This window comes from Ambystoma mexicanum, chromosome 2p, assembly GCF_040938575.1.
Source record: "Ambystoma mexicanum isolate Mex_15411 chromosome 2p, UKY_AmexF1_1, whole genome shotgun sequence".
Classification (NCBI taxonomy): domain Eukaryota; kingdom Metazoa; phylum Chordata; class Amphibia; order Caudata; family Ambystomatidae; genus Ambystoma; species Ambystoma mexicanum.
Window position 1 is genome coordinate 40,900,903 of NC_090923.1, and position 18,561 is coordinate 40,919,463.

Sequence of the window (18,561 nt, forward strand, 5' to 3'; positions counted from 1 at the left end):
GGGAAGATCCTCCTGTGTGGGATTTTGTTGATCTGGACATATGCCGTCACTGTACCAAATTCTTTCCTTTTCATCAAAGCCCAGGAGGGGATGTCTTGAAAAATCATCACTTTCCCCCATTTATAATCAATGAAACATTTGTTTTTAAGTATGAAGAGTGTTGTATTCTTTGTTGCATAACAATGGAACTTAATAAGAATGTTTCGTCACCTGTCATCGTTGGTACTGCATCTTCGGGCCGCCCTTTATCCTCTGTCTATTGATATATCTAAGCAATGTCCCACTGGGAAGAGGAGGTCAACAGAGTCCTGTAAGAATCCCCAGAGATCTTAGGCTTCCATTTCCTCCTTCACCCCTTTCAATCTCAGATTGTCCCGGCAGGACCTATTTTCCTGATCTTCGCACTTCCTCAGAAGTTCTTTGGTGATCGCCTGCATTGCCAGCATGCCACTTTCCAGTTGGGATCTCAGTTGCGAGTTCAATAATTGGGTCTTCCTCAGCCTGAACTCTTTCCCCCAATGATCGGACCTCCCGCTGTTCATTTTCCAGAGATTACAGCACTTCAAATCCATGGGGTGAATTTTCGAGGGTAGGCCTTTCTTCAGGACTTCCATGTATGATGCCAGGCCCTACTTTCTAAACACAGCCAGGGACCCTTCTGCTGCCGACTCACCAGGCCTGTCTGCTCTAGACTAGCCTTTCTGATCGTTCCCCTCTGGGTGGAGAAAGCTGCCTAAGGTATGCTTTAGTTTTCTTTCTTGATTCCGCGACATACATGAGTATTGCCATCCTTCACTGTGGCCAGCCTGTGTATATTATTCCAGTCAGTTAACCCAGAGTGTAAGAGTTTCCGCTTGTTGGTGGCACGCTATTTCTGAGGGACTCCCTGGAGTCTGCCATCTTGATTTGCCCGGTATGTGGTACCAGCTACCGCCCTCCTATTTATCAAGACGTTGTTCTCCTTACCCCGGAGGGCATTCGGGTGCTACACCGGGCTTTTATTGAGCGCTTCTGTTTCTTCTATTCTCTGGCTACCGAGGGCCTGAGCCTCCACAGTCTCCTGCCACTCAATAGCCTGACATTGGCACAGCGCTATTTCTATTGTCTTCCTTTTCTGGCTGCGAGGGTCTTCTGCTTTCCCCTTCTCAGTCCCAGCTAATGGCGGCGCATCTCTTCTGTCCCAGACTCCACCGATTCTTCTTCGATGTTTGATCCACCTTGACAGGGTTGTTTGGTCCAGCATTGGCACGAGCATGACCAACAAAAAGCTGGGCATCTTTCCTGGTCTTCGCTTGTACGAGAGGCATAGTAGCTGAGCGACCACACCTGGTCCCGCCAATAGAATCGTTCCTGTGTCTTAGAAGGATGAGGCAGAGGAAAGAAGACAGGAAGATGGATCTTTTGAGACAGATGTAAATCAGAGAATGCCTTCAACCCCCGCACTCTTCCGACATACGGCAGGTGTTTTGCTGCGTTTACCACACTGTGTTACCCCCATTATTTCTGTTGATTCTTCCAAGCCCAGTGCGAGCTGTCCAGGTTGCTGCCTACCGTGCTGCCATCTTGGCTCCGCCACCGACACCCTATTCTCATAGGTGACCTGAGTGTTTCTTGGCAGCTGTGTGGCAGAACAAAAGGTGCTATGCTCCAACCCCTTGCACACATTAGTGTTGGGAGCACACTCAAGACACTAATGTATGGCAGGCTCCCAACACCCTCTTGGTTGTTTGCAGGTCATTTAACAGTGACAGACATTTAAAGGGCCAATAAATGTGAAATGTTTAGAAAGAAAAAAGCATTTCTATCTCTGTTTGGGAGATAGAAAGGTCTACTCGACCTCTCTGCAGCTTTCGATCTGGTGGATCACTCCATACTTTGTAACCACCTTTCCTCAGCGGCCCATTTCTCCAGTTCTGCTGTTGCCTGGATCCAATCTTTCCTCGCAAATAGAACCATGCGCGTGTTTTCACCCTCAGCAGCTGCTGACCCCATCACCTGCGGTGTCCCTCAAGGATCATGCGTTTCACCCACTTTGTATAATATTTTTACAAAGCCATTATTGGACAAATTATGCAGATGACACCCAGATACTCCTACCCCTCTCAGGAACCTATGACACAGACGTCGCACGGATTAACTAAGTCTTCATCATCATTCAGGCATGGATGGCCACACACGGCCTCTGCCTGAATGATGATAAGACCGAATTACTCCTAGTCGGATCACCTAACAACATCCTTAAACTAAGTCCTCACTACACAAATATAGTCATCGATGGGAACAGTATACCCATTGCCAAACATGTAAAAACTCTAGGTTTCTACTTCGATGCCCAGTCTAATCTAACTAAACACATCAACATGACATCATCGGCCACTGCTTACACTGGTAAGTTGATCAGAGCCTGTAGACCTCTACTATCCCCCACTAGCTGCCTTACGCTGGCGAGAGCGCTCATACAATCCAAACTTGATTACTGCAACAGCCTTTATCTAGGAGCGAACAAAACTATCTTAAACAAACTACAGATTATGCAAAACAACGCGCTCAGAGCCGCACTGAATATTCCTAAAAGAGAGCATATATCAGAAACGAGAAAGTACCACAGGTGGCTCTCTATACAGGATAAAATTGCCCTAAAAACTATGTGCCTCACTCATAAAGCTCTTAACCACCAAGCCCCCCTCTACCTCACAGATAAATTCACATGGAAGGTATCCAATAGAACCACCAGATCATCCAATACACCATGTCTGGTGGTGCCCAGATTTAATCTAAAAAGAGCCGGAGGCTCCAGCTTCCCAGTATTAGCTGCCCAGCTCTGGAACTCTCTTCCACAGAATATTCAAACCATTCAGACCTTCAACAATTTCAGAAGTCAGGCTATTACCTGGATACTAAATAAAAATTAAAATAACAGCTCCTGATACCACTAACTATTAGGTATCCTATTCCATCGGCGTCCTATTCCATCGACGTCCGTGATCGGCTCATACGTCTGATCCGACCAAATGTACAACATGTATATATAATGCGCAATTTGTATACATTTACCATTTGTATATATTTACCATTTGTATATATTCACCATTGTAACCTTTACTATGTATGTTCAAAGTTTTTAATGCACATAATTGTCAACCTATGCCTTGTAACCACCACTATCCTTAGCGCCCAGTTACCTCCGGGTCAGGTGCGCGATATAAATAAATAAACAAACAAAGACCACGGCTGTCACACATAAGGAAAAATGCAGGACAGGGTCAGAAAGGACCCTGTCGTTCTTTGTGCATCGTCATGTCCGTGTTTTCAGCTGGCGCAGGGAAATGTGTCACCTTTCTGTGCATTTTCCAATCTCATCCCGTTTGTGAATTTTGGATACGCACGGAAATGCCCTCTTATTTGATGAAATACCCAAAAGGGGTGGGAAATGGCAGCTGAATTTCTGTCCCCCTTTGAGAATTGGTCACACATTTTTTGTGCAAGTGGAAAGATGTGCTTCTGCATCACTTGGTCTGAAAGAAAGTTTGAGAATCTAGGCCAGAGAGCGCAAGATTTGCACATAATACTCTAAATACAGCGATTTGACCATTATTACTAATATAGGCAAATACCTTAATACTGATTTGTGATCTATATCCAGAAGGACGATTGTTCCGAGAGAGCCATCGTTCCTTTATCCCGTTCTGGTATTACAGAGAATGAAAGGAATTGGGGCGCTCTTAGGCCTTACCATGAAATGGGGAGCTCCGTAACCCCAGGGTTGATTAATCCTAAACAGGTCCTGCACTGCTGATCCTCCTGTCCCCCCTGGATCTGGGATCTCATATTAAATGATGGCCTCTTTGCTGCCTTCCCCTCCTTCTGTGGATCTTTGCAGACCTGAAACAGCAGGTACCAGGGCTCCAGGTACCCTTTTAAAATGTGAATATTCTACTCCATATTTTTTGAAGATGGGAGTGAAATACATTTTCTGGGAATAAAAAGAAGGCCTCAATCTAATTGTGGATCTTTTCAGGCAAGTAAAATATATCTTTTACTCCAAAATAGATACCGTTTAACATCACATACTTCTTGGTGGCTAGTGATTCATACAGATAAAGGGGTGCATTTTTACCTAAGTGTTCCTCTGCGGATCAAACAGTAGTGCCAGAACGCCTTCCTTGTGGCGCTGTTCTACTGACACCACCGAAGCAGATGTATCTGTGGCACTGGGTGGAGTACTTATAACTGGAGGGACAGCCCTAAAGTCGGACAGGATATAGTGGGCTGAGAGATCAGAATATGTATACATTGGGTGGTCCTGTGCTCCCAAAATGTAATGCTGCAAGCGATTTAGAGCAGTAAATGATTTCACCTTCCTGGGTGCCCCATGTAAAGGTACAAAGATCCATATCATGAGGTGAGAAAACAACCATTAGCAATGTTTGGTTTTTATGGTAGCCTTTTTTATTTCTTAAGTGGCTTTTTCTTATATGTTTTGTTAAAACAAGCATTCAATTAGAATCAAATGTTTAGGTGAAGAAGAAAACATAGAAAACACAGTAGAGCGCCATGATTTTAACAATACATAATTGAGTCAAAAATTATTAGATGCACATCTAAAGGCATCGGCTGCACTCTCCCACCCCATTTACTTACCTTTGAGACCCCGGTCCATTACCCGGATCCACCACCAGCTCGGAGCGCACTCACTGCAGGCTCCAGCTGCCGCAGCCCCTCGGTTGCCACGGACGCCATCCCCAAGCGACCGTACTCGCATGCGCGAGGCAGTAACACCTACCTGGTAGGCTCCGCGCATGCGCCCAATACACCACGCTGATCGCGCGCACATGCGCACACATAGATGCCTTTACAGCACCATCTCAGTACATCACGGACACTCGCCAGACACTGAGCGCACGGCGATCTCGCACAAGCCGGCCACCAACCCTTCCCTACTCAGGTGAGGACGTCTTGTCTCCCCCACATGGCATGGCGTAATACCCAGGTGCCATTTTTCTAGCACATACTGATGGTATTTCTTGCGACCTCAGCACACTGACTGTCGCCCCCCATTTTGTTGTACCCCTCTTCCACAGGGTTTAGAATTCTAAATCGATCCAGGCACCCAGACACTCACGTGGATGCCAGAAAGTATTTGCACTGACTACATCTTGAGAACTCACTCTGAAAATCTGCACCCCTACCAACCTCTGGAAGCACAGGAGTTTCCACACAGCTTCCGGGGAAAGGTCAGTTGCTAGACTGTCAGGGCCCACAGCCCTTCGCTATTTTCTTTTATCAGCACTTTTCCAGTGCCATTTTAACCTTCACCCCACACACTGTGACCCTTATAGAAACACTTGGTACCCTTCTCTAAGTGGATCCCTCCTTTCCTTCTCTTCCCCACAGAGAGTCCTGAACATATAAAGGCCCCAGAAGAAGATTGAGAATATCTATCAATCGAAACGTCGGTGTTCCCCGTGGCAAATTGTTTCAAGACCATAGTCAAGGAACACACTGAACTCTCTCTATATTCTAACAGACGTCGGACCAGTCTCTCCCGGTCTTGGACCAGCCTCCGCTGGCCATTATTATTTCATCACTTCAACACAGAAGTGACAATCATTTGTATACATGACTGTATGAAAAGAATCAGATTTCAAATACAATATTCTACAGCAGGGTAACTAAGAGGTTTTGTTTGGTATGAAGTAATATTGTACACACCTCCAGTTCATCCTTTACAAACATAAGGAGTTTCTGCACATTGTATATGCAGATATGTGAAAAGTTGAATGTGAACACTGTTAACCTCTTCTTGTGTTTAAATATACAGTTCTAGACCAGTTTTTGACTCAATTATGTATTGTTAAAATCATGGCGCTCTACTGTGTTTTCTATGTTTTCTTCTTCACCTAAACATTTGATTCTAATTGAATGCTTGTTTTAACAAAACATATAAGAAAAAGCCACTTAAGAAATAAAAAAGGCTACCATAAAAACCAAACATTGCTAATGGTTGTTTTCTCACCTCAAGATATGGATCTTTGTACCTTTACATGGGGCACCCAGGAAGGTTAAATCATTTACTGCTCTAAATCGCTTGCAGCATTACATTTTGGGAGGACAGGACCACCCAATGTATACATATACTGTTTGGGTGGAGGACAGGCAGGCTCCTGCTGTGTTTCTCTGCTTTGATATTTATTGTTGGAAGTATTTTTACTCCATATTTTTCGCTGTTAGGTGTATTTGCCTGTCTTTATGGAGTAAAAGTGGCTGGTACGACTCCCATCTTTAGGCCTGCCAGATGTATATCGATTATCAACAAGAACCGCTCCCGTGCCCCGGATGAAAACACTTTGCTTCGCGAGTATAGCTTTGAACACACTGTAAGGCCCCCGAGGGTCTTCAGCCATACTGACGTTCCTCAATCTATATTAATCACACATTGATGTTGCAAAATTTTGAAATTCCTTCTTTTAATCTGCCCTGAAAAATAACATTTGTTCTTTTCCCTGTCAGCGTATCCCTCCTGCCGCTATTGCATGTGCATCAGGCTGCTTCCCTCTACGGTACTACTCTCCCTACACCTCAGTCAATTTTGTATATTCTTTTTGCTCTTTATTTTATCTCCTGAATACCTAGGTGTGAGGAATTCGACCATCCGAACGGGGAGTGTGCGCTCGCCTGGGCTTTGTGATTTTTAAAAAATGAAACTGAGTGATGGGCGATCAACCTCCAAAAATGTGTGAGACCATTCCGCACACATTTTCCCTGCTCACTGCACGAAATGCATAGTCTGGTATACTCCGGGGGGGACACAGCCTACAGGCGCCGTCTTCCCCTGTCATGTTCAGCTGGAATGTGACAGCCATGGGTACATCAAAGAATCTCAAGAAGGGGGAAGGCGACCCCTTCCTCCAGCCATGGGCAGCCTAATTAAAACATCAAAGGCTCTGTGGATCTGCCCTCCTGTCATCTCAACTGCTGGTGGTAGCGCATACTGATGAGAGTTAATTCAGGCAAGCCTATTAAAGGGGCTTGGTTGCAGGACAGACAACAGGAAGGCGGGGCTAACACATCTTTGATATGCAATGTGCCAATTTGGAGCTAGTTCCCACCCCTCTGTATCAAGGACAGTGAATGGCATGTCTGGGTCCACTAGTACCATAGGCAACCCCTGCAGAGCGGACCCCTTTCAGACGGAGAAGTATGTGATTTAAGGGAGTTATGAAGTCTGCTCACATCACGAACTCCAAGGGAGACTTGCACTTTGATCAAGAGCCACAGAGGGTTCAGTTAACCAGAGAGACAATTTGATCTACAAGATGGGTGGGTCTTAGGTGTACATGGTGTCACCCCCTACCTTTCCTGTTGCAAAGCACTCTGGTCCTCACACACAACAGAGGATAGTTGGTGGGGACCACGGGTTGGTTCCTTAAGGTAGGGTTAGCCTGCACCAATCATTGGGGACCATTTGACTTTAAAAAAGGGCTGAGCCCCTCATTTACCAGATCCAACGACTTAGAAAGGAGTAAGAAGGACTAATTTGGACCCTTGCTGAAGGTACAGTCTACCTTACATCTTCGGCCAGTGAAGGAAGGCAGATACCGGATTCAAAGGACCCATCCAGCAGCACCTGAACCGGAACAGCGCGCCCTGCAAACTTCCTAGGTGGGAAGTGCCAGAGAGTCTCTGAACAAAAGAACAAGGCCGTTTCCTGCAAACACTCTCCTCAGCTTTGGGCTGTCCGCCTTGAAAGGACCCCACAAGCACTGCAAAGCGTGCTCACCTCTGCCCTGATCTGTGCCTGTCTTGTCCCGCACGCCCCTGTTGGCACTAGTTGCTCTGGCGTGCACACTTCTCTGCCCGGGATACTGGGTGCTCACCTGTGCCCTGATCTGTGCCTGTTTTGTCCCGCACACCCCTGTTGGCGCTAGTTGCTCTGGCGTGCACACTTCTCTGCCCGGGATACTGGTTGCTCACCTGTGCCCCTGCTCTGGGAAATCCTTGTCCACCACGCCCATGTTGGTACTAGGTGCTCTGACGGGCACAATTCTCTGCCCGTGACCATTAAAGCAGATACTGGGTGCTTACATGTGCCCTGTTCTGTGTCTGCCTTGTTCCGGCATGCCCCTGTTGGCACTAGTTGCTCTGGCGAGCATTCTTCTCTTCCCGGGATACTGGGTGATCACCTGTGCCCTGTTGTGTGTCTGCCTTGTTCTGGCATGCCCCTCTTGGCACTAGTTGCTCTGGTGAGCATTCTTCTCTTCCCAGGATACTGGGTGCTCACCTGGGCCCTGTTCTGTGTCTGCCTTGTTCCGGCACGGCCCTGTTGGCACTAGTTGCTCTGGCGTGCACACTTCTCTTCCCGGGATACTGGGTGCTCACCTGGGCCCTGTTCTGTGTCCGCCTTGTTCCGGCACGCCCCTGTTGGCACTAGTTGCTCTGGCAAGCATTCTTCTCTTCCCGGGATACTGGGTGCTCACCTGGGCCCTGTTCTGTGTCCGTCTTGTTCCGGGACGCCCCTGTTGGCACTAGTTGCTCTGGCAAGCATTCTTCTCTTCCCGGGATACTGGGTGCTCACCTGGGCCCTGTTCTGTGTCTGCCTTGTTCCGGCACGCCCCTGTTGGCACTAGTTGCTCTGGCAAGCATTCTTCTCTTCCCGGGATACTGGGTGCTCACCTGGGCCCTGTTCTGTGTCTGCCTTGTTCCGGCACGCCCTTGTTGGCACTAGTTGCTCTGGCAAGCATTCTTCTCTTCCCGGCATACTGGGTGCTCACCTGGGCCCTGTTCTGTGTCTGCCTTGTTCCGGCACGCCCCTGTTGGCACTAGTTGCTCTGGCATGCATTCTTCTCTTCCCGGGATACTGGGTGCTCACCTGGGCCCTGTTCTGTGTCTGCCTTGTTCCGGGACGCCCCTGTTGGCACTAGTTGCTCTGGCAAGCATTCTTCTCTTCCCGGGATACTGGGTGCTCGCCTGGGCCCTGTTCTGTGTCTGCCTTGTTCCGGGACGCCCCTGTTGGCACTAGTTGCTCTGGAAAGCATTCTTCTCTTCCCGGGATACTCGGTGCTCACCTGGGCCCTGTTCTGTGTCTGCCTTGTTCCGGCCCGCCCCTGTTGGCACTAGTTGCTCTGGCGAGCATTCTTCTCTTCCCGGGATACTGGGTGCTCACCTGGTCCCTGTTCTGTGTCCGCCTTGTTCCGGCACGCCCCTGTTGGCACTAGTTGCTCTGGCGAGCATTCTTCTCTTCCCGGGATACTGGGTGCTCACCTGTGCCCTGTTCTGTGTCCGCCTTGTTCCGGCACTCCCCTGTTGGCACTAGTTGCTCTGGCAAGCATTCTTCTCTTCCCGGGATACTGGGTGCTCACCTGGGCCCTGTTCTGTGTCCGCCTTGTTCCGGGACGCCCCTGTTGGCACTAGTTGCTCTGGCAAGCATTCTTCTCTTCCCGGGATACTGGGTGCTCACATGGGCCCTGTTCTGTGTCTGCCTTGTTCCGGCACGCCCCTGTTGGCACTAGTTGCTCTGGCAAGCATTCTTCTCTTCCCAGGATACTGGGTGCTCACCTGGGCCCTGTTCTGTGTCTGCCTTGTTCCGGCACGCCCCTGTTGGCACTAGTTGCTCTGGCAAGCATTCTTCTCTTCCCGGGATACTGGGTGCTCACCTGGGCCCTGTTCTGTGTCTGCCTTGTTCCGGCACGCCCCTGTTGGCACTAGTTGCTCTGGCAAGCATTCTTCTCTTCCCGGCATACTGGGTGCTCACCTGGGCCCTGTTCTGTGTCTGCCTTGTTCCGGCACGCCCCTGTTGGCACTAGTTGCTCTGGCGTGCACACTTCTCTTCCCGGGATACTGGGTGCTCACCTGGGCCCTGTTCTGTATCTGCCTTGTTCCGGCACTCCCCTGTTGGCACTAGTTGCTCTGGCGAGCATTCTTCTCTTCCCGGGATACTGGGTGCTCACCTGTGCCCTGTTCTGTGTCCGCCTTGTTCCGGCACGCCCCTGTTGGCACTAGTTGCTCTGGTGAGCATTCTTCTCTTCCCGGGATACTGGGTGCTCACCTGTGCCCTGTTCTGTGTCCGCCTTGTTCCGGCACGCCCCTGTTGGCACTAGTTGCTCTGGCGAGCACACTTCTCTTCCCAGGATACCGGGTGCTCACCTGTGCCCTGTTCTGTGCCTGCCTTGTTCCAGCACACCCCTGTTGGCACTAGTTGCTCTGGCGAGCATTCTTCTCTTCCCGGGATACTGGGTGCTCACCTGTCCCCTGTTCTGTGCCTGCCTTGTTCCGGCACGCCCCTGTTGGCACTAGTTGCTCTGGCGAGCATTCTTCTCTTCCCGGGATACTGGGTGCTCACCTGTGCCCTGTTCTGTGTCCGCCTTGTTCCGGCATGCCCCTGTTGGCACTAGTTGCTCTGGCGAGCATTCTTCTCTTCCCGGGATACTGGGTGCTCACCTGGGCCCTGTTCTTTGTCCGCCTTGTTCCGGCACGCCCCTGTTGGTACTAGTTGCTCTGGCGAGCATTCTTCTCTTCCCGGGATACTGGGTGCTCACCTGTGCCCTGTTCTGTGTCCGCCTTGTTCCGGCACGCCCCTGTTGGCAAGAGTTGCTCTGGCGAGCATTCTTCTCTTCCCGGGATACTGGGTGCTCACCTGTGCCCTGTTCTGTGTCCGCCTTGTTCCGGCACGCCCCTGTTGGCACTAGTTGCTCTGCCGAGCATTCTTCTCTTCCCGGGATACTGGGTGCTCACCTGGGCCCTGTTCTGTGTCTGCCTTTTTCCGGCACGCCCCTGTTGGCACTAGTTGCTCTGGCGTGCACACTTCTCTTGCCAGGATACTGGGTGTTCACCTGTGCCCTGTTCTGTGTCTGCCGTATTCCGGCACGCCCCTGTTGGCACTAGTTGCTCTGGCAAGCATTCTTCTCTTCCCGGGATACTGGGTGCTCACCTGTGCCCTGTTCTGTGTCTGCCTTGTTCCGGCATGCCCCTGCTGGCACTAGTTGCTCTGGCGAGCATTCTTCTCTTCCCGGGATACTGGGTGCTCACCTGTGCCCTGTTCTGTGTCCGCCTTGTTCTGGCACGCCCCTGTTGGCACTAGTTGCTCTGGCGAAAATTCTTCTCTTCTCAGGATACTGGGTGCTCACCTGTGCCCTGTTCTATGTCCGCCTTGTTCCGGCACGCCCCTGTTGCCACTAGTTGCTCTGGCGAGCATTCTTCTATTCCCGGGATACTGGGTGCTCACCTGGGCCCTGTTCTGTGTCCGCCTTGTTCCGGCACGCCCCTCTTGGCACTAGTTGCTCTGGCGAGCATTCTTCTCTTCCCGGGATACTGGGTGCTCACCTGGGCCCTGTTCTTTGTCCGCCTTGTTCCGGCACGCCCCTGTTGGTACTAGTTGCTCTGGCGAGCATTCTTCTCTTCCCGGGATACTGGGTGCTCACCTGGGCCCTGTTCTGTGTCCGCCTTGTTCCGGCACGCCCCTGTTGGCACTAGTTGCTCTGGCAAGCATTCTTCTCTTCCCGGGATACTGGGTGCTCACCTGGGCCCTGTTCTTTGTCCGCCTTGTTCCGGCACGCCCCTGTTGGTACTAGTTGCTCGGGCGAGCATTCTTCTCTTCCCGGGATACTGGGTGCTCACCTGGGCCCTGTTCTGTGTCCGCCTTGTTCCGGCACGCCCCTGTTGGTACTAGTTGCTCGGGCGAGCATTCTTCTCTTCCCGGGATACTGGGTGCTCACGTGGGCCCTGTTCTGTGTCCGCCTTGTTCCGGCACGCTCCTGTTGGCACTAGTTGCTCTGGCGAGCATTCTTCTCTTCCCAGAATACTGGGTGCTCACCGGGCCCTGTTCTGTGTCCGCCTTGTTCCGGCACACCCCTCTTGGCACTAGTTGCTCTGGCGAGCATTCTTCTCTTCCCGGGATACTGGGTGCTCACCTGGGCCCTGTTCTGTGTCCGCCTTGTTCCGGCACGCCCCTGTTGGCACTAGTTGCTCTGGCGAGCATTCTTCTCTTCCCGGGATACTGGGTGCTCACCTGGGCCCTGTTCTGTGTCTGCCTTGTTCCGGCACGCCCCTGTTGGCACTAGTTGCTCTGGCGTGCACACTTCTCTTCCCGGGATACTTGGTGCTCACCTGTGCCCTGTTCTGTGTCTGCGTTGTTCCGGCACGCCCCTGTTGGCACTAGTTGCTCTGGCAAGCATTCTTCTCTTCCCGGGATACTGGGTGCTCACCTGTGCCCTGTTCTGTGTCTGCCTTGTTCCGGCACACCCCTGTTGGTACTAGTTGCTCTGGCGAGCATTCTTCTCTTCCCGGGATACTGGGTGCTCACCTGTGCCCTGTTCTGTGTCTGCCTTGTTCCGGCACGCCCCTGTTGCCATTAGTTGCTCTGGCGAGCATTCTTCTCTTCCCGGGATACTGGGTGCTCTCCTGTGCCCTGTTCTGTGTCTGCCTTGTTCCGGCATGCCCCTGTTGGCACTAGTTGCTCTGGCGAGCATTCTTCTCTTCCCGGGATAACTGGGTGCTCACCTGTGCCCTGTTGTGTGTCTGCCTTGTTCCGGCACACCCCTGTTGGTACTAGTTGCTCTGGCAAGCATTCTTCTCTTCCCAGGATACTGGGTGCTCACCTGTGCCCTGTTCTGTGCCTGCCTTGTTCCGGCACGCCCCTGTTTGCACTAGTTGCTCTGGCGTGCACACTTCTCTTCCCGGGATACTGGGTGCTCACCTGTGCCCTGTTCTGTGTCCGCCTTATTCCGGCACGCCCCTGTTGGCACTAGTTGCTCTGGTGAGTATTCTTCTCTTCCCGGGATACTGGGTGCTCACCTGTGCCCTGTTCTGTCTCCGCTTTGTTCCGGCACGCCCCTGTTGGTACTAGGTGCTCTGGCGAGCATTCTTCTCTTCCCGGGATACTGGGTGCTCACCTGTGCCCTGTTCTGTCTCCGCCTTGTTCCGGCACACCCCTGTTGGTACTAGTTGCTCTGGCGAGCATTCTTCTCTTCCCAGGATACTGGGTGCTCACCTGGGCCCTGTTCTGTGTCCGCCTTGTTCCGGCACACCCCTGTTGGCACTAGTTGCTCTGGCGAGCATTCTTCTCTTCCCGGGATACTGGGTGCTCACCTGGGCCCTGTTCTGTGTCTGCCTTGTTCCGGCACGCCCTTGTTGGCACTAGTTGCTCTGGCGAGCATTCTTCTCTTCCTGGGATACTGGGTGCTCACCTGTGCCCTGTTCTGTGCCTGCCTTGTTCCGGCACGGCCCTCTTGGCACTAGTTGCTCTGGCGTGCACACTTCTCTTCCCGGGATACTGGGTGCTCACCTGTGCCCTGTTCTGTGTCCGCCTTGTTCCGGCACGCCCCTGTTGGCACTAGTTGCTCTGGTGAGCATTCTTCTCTTCCCGGGATACTGGGTGCTCACCTGTGCCCTGTTCTTTCTCCGCTTTGTTCCGGCATGCCCCTGTTGGTACTAGTTGCTCTGGCGAGCATTCTTCTCTTCCCGGGATACTGGGTGCTCACCTGTGCACTGTTCTGTCTCCGCCTTGTTCCGGCACACCCCTGTAGGTACTAGTTGCTCTGGCGAGCATTCTTCTCTTCCCAGGATACTGGGTGCTCACCTGTGCCCTGTTCTCTGTCCGCCTTGTTCCGGCACGCCCCTGTTGGCACTAGTTGCTCTGGCGAGCTTTCTTCTCTTCCCGGGATACTGGGGGCTCACCTGTGCCCTGTTCTGTGTCCACCTTGTTCTGGCACGCCCCTGTTGGTACTAGGTACTCTGCCGAGCATACTTCTCTTCCCGGGATACTGGGTGCTCACCTGTGCCCTGTTCTGTGTCCGCCTTGTTCCGACACGCCCCTGTTGGCACTAGTTGCTCTGGCGTGCACACTTCTCTTCCCGGGATACTGGGTGCTCACCTGTGCCCTGTTCTGTGTCTGCCTTGTTCCGGCACGCCCCTGTTGGCACTAGTTGCTCTGCCGAGCACACTTCTCTTCTTGGGATACTGGGTGCTCACCTGGGCCCTGTTCTGTGTCTGCCTTGTTCCGCCACGCCCCTGTTGGCACTAGTTGCTCTGGCAAGCATTCTTTTCTTCCCGGGATACTGGGTGCTCACCTGTGCCCTGTTCTGTGTCCGCCTTGTTCCGGCATGCCCCTGTTGGCACTAGTTGCTCTGGCGTGCACACTTCTCTTCCCGGGATACTGGGTGCTCGCCTGGACCCTGTTTTGTATCTCCCTTGTTCCGGCACGCCCCTGTTGGCACTAGTTGCTCTGGCGAGCATTCTTCTCTTCCCGGGATACTGGGTGCTCACCTGTGCCCTGTTCTGTGTCCGCCTTGTTCCGGCACGCCCCTGTTGACACTAGTTGCTCTGGCGTGCATACTTCTCTTCCCGGGATACTGGGTGCTCACCTGTGCCCTGCTGTGTCCGCCTTTTTCCGGCACGCCCCTGTTGACACTAGTTGCTCTGGCGAGCACACTTCTCTTCCCGGGATACTGGGTGCTCACCTGTGCCCTGTTCTGTGTCCGCCTTGTTCCGGCACGCCCCTGTTGGCACTAGTTGCTCTGGGGAGTATTCTTCTCTTGCCGGGATACTGGGTGCTCACCTGTGCCCTGTTCTGTGTCTGCCTTGTTCCGGCACACCCCTGTTGGTACTGGGTACTCTGCCGAGCATACTTCTCTTCCCGGGATACTGGGTGCTCACCTGTGCCCTGTTCTGTGTCTGCCTTGTTCCGGCACGCCCCTGTTGGCACTAGTTGCTCTGGCGAGCATTCTTCTCTTCCCGGGATACTGGGTGCTCACCTGGGCCCTGTTCTGTGTCTGCCTTGTTCCGGCACGCCCTTGTTGGCACTAGTTGCTCTGGCAAGCATTCTTCTCTTCCCGGGATACTGGGTGCTCACCTGTGCCCTGTTCTGTGTCCGCCTTGTTCCGGCACGCCCCTGTTGGCACTAGTTGCTCTGGTGAGCATTCTTCTCTTCCCGGGATACTGGGTGCTCATCTGTGCCCTGTTCTGTGCCTGACTTGTTCCGGCACGCCCCTGTTGGCACTAGGTGCTCGGGCGTACACACTGTCTGCCCGTGACCAACAACCGGATGCTGGGTGCTCACCTGTGCCCGCCTAGTCCGGCACGCCCCTGTTGGTACTAGTGGGTGTTGTAACCTAGTTCACTGTCCTGTCAGAGCACTTCCCCTCTGCGCTCGGTTCCTTAGATCTGCCATTTTGCCAGGCGCACTCCAGGTGTAATGCTACTTTGGACTCTCTCCTTCGTGTGCTGCCAGCTCCCACTTGTATAAGGGCTTCACAGCTCGGAAACTTTCTGGGGTGACCTGACTATCACCCACCTCTCGGTACCAGGTGATCCTCCCACCAGATCTGGCGCGGTCGGTCCCTAGGGATGGCGTCCGTGCCGCTGTACTCCACGGCTTCACAAGGGCTCACATGTCGTGTGCATGCCTGGCCATGCCACAATGCTCGCAACAATAGAGCGACAGATGCTACAGCCATGTGATCCTCGCATCCGAGTCATGAGGCTGGCTGACTTGGTATATATGTATATATATATATGGCTCAATGATGCATGCATTTGAATGTTTGGGTGAGCAGCAAGCCCAGTACACTTGACCCTATCCCGTACCAGCCATCGCACTTGCCGCCACACTGAGCGCATGCGCCAGGCAGCACGTGGACACAGAGCAGAGGTTGCAATATACCAGGCACAGCGACAAGAGCAGAGTCTTTCCTTCTTTTAGCAAGGCCCACCAAGGAGTCTGCTGCGAGGAAGTGCAGTGCAGGGAGACTGTCAATATGTGCCCTCATCCTGGTCATACAGACCAGATACATGTATTACATACTGGAGGAGATCCAAGAGGCAGCATACAGCCCCCCCCCACATTACAGCAATGTTATATTTGCCTCATCGGAGCACTTTTTATCTGTGATCAGGCGTGGTGAGGGCCTTTCAACCTTTTCAGTTGAAATGGGCCCAAGCCTCAGGGGACCACTGTGTAGCTGGCACCATGTTTGAAGTCTTATCACAAAGCAACATACTTCTTTAATTCAGGACATTAAATGTGCTCAGGCAGTACACGCGGTGCCCTGAGGGCATCGTCACTCTCGCGGTTCGCCTTGTGCTCTGGTTTTAACTACATTCGCACATTGCCCACACAGCGAGCGTAATAGCTTTCAGCTGACATTCAGGGTGCAATTCTAAGCTCTGGGACAGACATTCCCCCTTCAGTTTCCAGCACCACCGTTCAGAGGTGGGTGGATGGACTGCGTGGGAACGGTTGTGCTTTCCAGCTGCAAATACTGATCAAATAATGGCGTGGGGACGGCATGGGTACCAGTCTCACTACCAGTGTTTATAAAAAGTCTCCCACTTTTCTGTTTTTGAAAAGTGTTATGCCGTCCAGGTAATGCAGAGTTTATGAAGGAAAGACTTGTGCCGTATATGTTAATGACCCCAGGTACCACCTCCTTTTTTATGCAAAAGTGAGGCTCTACAAAGAGACTGCACTTGCACTGTCTGCCCTGCATTACTGACAGTCACTGGGGCCATTGTCAGGGAATACATAAGGGACATGCAAGAGTGAGGCTTTCATAGAATTTGGCGCTTTTAGGAAAGTTGTTCTTCCTCCATTGAAAAATACCTTTCTAATTTTGCACGGTTTGAATGTTTTAAGAATGCGTAATTTTACCAGGATTTAAACCTGTGTCCTGCAGCCTTCGGGTGTCCACTGTTCTTAAGAGGCATCAATCCTGTAACAGGTTGGCTCCTTGGTGTTCTGTGCCGCAGGTGCATTAACAGCCTGAGTTAACTTTTCAGGATCGTTGCAATGATTTGAGGATTGAAAATAGTGTTCTTTGTAGGTACATCAGCGATTTCCCACTCACCGCTGTCCATATGAGTTACTTTTGAACAGAAAAGCCTATAGAAATATTAAGACTACTTGGAGACTAGGGCTTGTACGCTGGTGTAAAGAGCTCAGTGCTGTGCAGATTAAGAAACAGGTGCTATAACACATCACCATGAGATAAGACAATATCCTTACAACACGAGGATCATTGCTGACCTCCTCTGGACCAATAGGAATTGTGGGAGTGCAGTCAATAACTGCAGGTATGGACTGCATTCTAAGCATTCTCACTTTAGAAACATACAGGGACACAACAATGCAATTTCCAGACAAGATGTGTTGTTAGTGGCACCAGAGATGCAGGGTTGGATATAGACTGTCTTCTTCGAGCAGGTGGAAAGTCTGTATTGTCTTTGGAGCAGGCGGACGGCGAGCTTGTCAGAAGATATGCACAAAATCTGCCACTTACGCTCAGCAGCTCTGCGCTTGTGTTTCAGCGAAGTTAGGTCGGATTCAAACCAGGAGTTTCACTTGGAGGCAGCCTTCATGCGAATCCTCATGACAGGGCAAGGATGTTCAGAGTGTTGGAAATGGAGAGTTGAAGGTTAGGAAGGGCTGTCTCAGAGTTAGAGTCAGTGGCAGTAGTAGGAGGGGGAATGAAGGCGGAGTCAAAAGCAGCAACTGACTCTCGCTTCATAGGTCGAATGACGGAGAGGGAGACTGGCAGTTTGGGTGGTGGCTTAGCCGTGGGACCCAGGAGAGCATGATCAGACCAGGAGAAAGGAGTAGTGAGAGGGTTGGAGATGGGGATGTCTGCAGAGATGAGAGCATCCAAGGTGTGTCCGGCTGTGTGCGTCGGACCGGAGGGAAGGGTGGAGAGGGGAATTGAGTCACAGTGGTTGCGGAAGAGTCCAGAGGCCGCATCAGGGGAGTCAAGGTGAATATTGAAGTCTCTGAGGAGCAGAAGCTTGGAGGTGGAGGCCAGCAGAGAGGAGGTGAGAGGAGAGGAGGTGAGGTCAGACCACTCGGAAGGGAAGAGGGAGACTGCCAGGAAGCCTGTAGAGGGTGGATAGAGTCAGTGAGAGGGTAGGAGAGACACCAAGCCTGCAGACGAGGCATTCGAAGGAGGAGTAGGCCTGAGTGGGTATGATAGTCACAGGGACCCATTCAGGGAAGATCAGGGCCACTCTACCCCTGGACTGGTTAGGCCTGGGCTTAGAGAGGATCTTGTAGCCCTCCAGGAGGAGAGTGTGAAAACCTGTGACAGAGCTGGCCATGAACCACGTCTCTGTGAGACCGAGGATGTTGAGGTAGAGGTCTTCAAGGAGATGGCAGATGTCAGAGGAGTGTTTGACGGTAGAGCAAGTTTTGAGGGTCGCTAGGTGTAGCAGGTTACCACTTTTGAAGATCTAACGAGGAGGGGTACAGGAGTGTGCTACACCCGTCGGAGGTAGTAGAGAGCCCATAGGGGTGGCAGAAGGAGTAGTGGCAGGAGAAGGGAGGAAACTGATGGGAGACGGAAAATGCCTATCAAGAAGGAGGAGGTTGGGCTGAGAGCCCTGAACTATGACAGCGCCTTTTAGGTAGATATTAATGATGACACTAGAGGAAAGAAAGAATGCCAAGAGTACATCCCAACGGGTGCCACCCTTAATGGGAGAGGGAGAGAAGGGGGAGAGCACTGAAACCAAATGGGGAGTCCAAAGGTCCGAGAGGGAACGACAAAGAGGATGTCAGTGACAGTCTGCCTGGAAGAAGCG